A 2,723-nucleotide genomic window follows, 5' to 3' on the forward strand; every position below is an offset into this window, starting at 1 on the left:
GGTTTTATATCCCTCAATCATATGGTTCTTGACTTTTTCTGTCTGTTTTATTTCACTTAACATGACATTCTCAAATACCATTTATGTTGTCACAAAAGGCAGTATTTCATTTTTTTCTGATGGCTGAGTAGTACTCCATTGTATACATTCTCCATATCCTTTTTATCGAATCACCAATGGAAGGACACTTCTGTTGTTTCCATGTTTTGGTCACCATCAATATGCTGCAATGAATATAAGAGTATATAAAGTTGAAAGCAATAAGTGAACAAATAAGACAAACGGACAAAAAATCCTAGTCACAGACAACAGTCTGTGGAGGAGGAAAAAGAGTTGGGGAAGTGGGGTAGTAAAGAAAGTCAAATATATGGTGATGGACCTGTCCACACTGGAGTGGGCCCAGATGGGAGGGGCAGCCGTGGCGACCACAGGAAGAAGATGGGACTGTTAGGACCCCTCGCAACTAGATCATCCTGTGCCCAGGCTGCGGGGAGGCGAGATTGAAGAAAGGACTTCCTCTCTCATCCTCCCCCAAACTCAGGTCTGACACAGAGAAGCCATAGAAACGTCTTTATTGAAGGGGGCAGACAGGTCATGCTGAGTTCTCGGACATGCAGTTAAGGGGTAGTCTGAGCTGTCCTTGGTAGTGAGGCCCCCAGGTCTGTCCTGGACTCCCTGGGCCTTCAGGGTCTCCCTCACCCTGCTAGTCTGGCCTGGGTGCTGTGAGGTCATTTAGGGTCAGTGACTCAGATTTGGTGTTTTGGACCTATGACCAGAATGTGGATTGAAATGGGGGCTCCAGGATTTGCGATCCCCTCAAGGCCTTGGGGTGCCCTTCATGTATGAGATGGAGGCTTTAGGATTTGGGGTTCTTTGGGGGCTGGGACTCTTGGAATTTGGCATCTTGAGATCCATGACTCAGGGCATTGAAGTCCTCTAGTTTTCAGGGATGAGCATAACTGTTTGGGGTCTCCTGGTGCCTATGAATAGGGCTTAACGTGCCATGGTAGCCTGGGATGCATGACCTGACTGCAGTCTCCTCCATTCCAGGCACAAGGACTTCCATGATTGGGGTTTCCGGGGGGCTTGGGATTGGATTTTTACATTTAGGACTCCCTGGGAATTTGGGGATCCCATGGCTTGGGGGCCCTGGAATTTAGGGCTTTGGGGTATTCTAGCGGCTGTAGCACTTGGGGGCACATGGAAGTTTGGGATCCACAGTCTCAAAATGGGGGCTCCAAATTTTGGGTTCCCCCCAAAGGGAAAGTCATTACTTTAAAAATAGAGAATTTTCTGGAAATCTGGCTAGCAGAGGGGCTGTGGGCCATGTTGGGTGGGCTTCATACAAGGCACTGGGGGATTCTTGAGGGTGCAGAGGATAGGAACATTTGGGGGTCCTGTAATTAGTACTTTCAGGACTATTTTCGTATCTGTAAATTGGAGGTGTCAGTGGCCTGGTTAATGTGTCTCTTCTTCAGGGGTAAGAGCAGGGGTCTTTGTAAATGGAGGGGGGGGTCTCTGATTGCAGTATAAGGGTTTTGGGGTAACTATGGGGAATCACATCTTGAGGGGACTGATGTTAAATGTAGCATAGTGACATAAAGGTCTGTAACTGCAAAAAAAATATTTGGCGATGAAAGGAGATTTGGGAAACACACAGTGCAATGCACAAGACGATACACTAGATTTTACCACTTGAAACCTATATACTTTTACTTACCAATGTCACTGCAATAAATTAAATTTAACATTTTAAAAATTTACTCTCTCACAGTTCTGGAGGCCAGAGTTCTAAAATCATGGTTCCAGCAGGCCATGCTCCCTCTGAAGGCTGTGGGGGAAGATTCATATTAGGGCTGTTTCAGCTTCTGTTGGCTCCAGGCATTCCTTAGCTGTGGCCACATCACTCAACATCTGCCTTCATAGACGCATTCCTCCTTCTCTTGTTTGTCTCCTCATCTTTTTTTTTTCTCTTATAAGAACATTTGTCACTGGCTTTAGAGTTCATCTGAATAATCTTGGGTAACCTTCTCATCTCAACATCTTTAATTTAATCACATTTCCAAGACCCTTGTTCCAAATAAGATAACATTTTCAAGTTCCAGGAATTAGGACTTGTTAACTTTGAATGATTATTATTCCATTAACTTCTTCAAATTTACTTGCAAAATTTTGAGCTAAGCCATGTCTTAGATTTCTTTTAATAAACCCATTGGTTATCCCCATGTTGTAATTTTTTGTTTATATATATGTACATTTTCCATTTCTTATAATTAGCTTAGCTAATGTATTGAAACTTTATAAACTTTCCAAAAAAACCTCATAACTTTGATTATTGATTTTATAATTGTTACCTAATTACTTTGAATATAAACTTTTTCCATTTGTCTTATTATTTTTGCTTTCATTTTGTTTAGTTTGGGATTTTTCTTTTTTGTTTTTGAATGTTTAATTTAATTTATCTATATGCATCGTTTCTCATTGATTGACCTAAGATTTTAGTTCTAGGTGCTTCCTTCCAAAAACCATTTTAAGCAAATCCATTGTTGTAGTATGTACTCAAATCTCTGATCCAAAAGATTTTTAAAAAGAGATCTTGTGACTTAGAGGTAGCATGATATTTTTGTTTGTTTCTAATTTATATATTAATTTTAGTACTGTTACATGGTTATCAGAGAACATTGCTTCTGTTACTATTTACTTTTATAAATGTATAGAATTTT

At 40.9% G+C, this 2,723-nt stretch overlaps 1 long non-coding RNA gene across 1 annotated transcript; it reads right to left on the reverse strand.

Moving 5' to 3' along the window:
* Positions 1-556: 556 nt before the first annotated feature.
* On the reverse strand, positions 557-1,611 carry LOC132237990 (uncharacterized). The gene is made up of 2 exons (XR_009453708.1): positions 919-1,611; positions 557-880 (listed from the first exon to the last, which is right to left on the reverse strand). It is a non-coding gene; the product is annotated as an uncharacterized LOC132237990 (long non-coding RNA).
* Positions 1,612-2,723: the final 1,112 nt, after the last annotated feature.

Source organism: Myotis daubentonii, chromosome 7 (genome assembly GCF_963259705.1).
Source record: "Myotis daubentonii chromosome 7, mMyoDau2.1, whole genome shotgun sequence".
Taxonomy (NCBI): Eukaryota; Metazoa; Chordata; class Mammalia; order Chiroptera; family Vespertilionidae; genus Myotis; species Myotis daubentonii.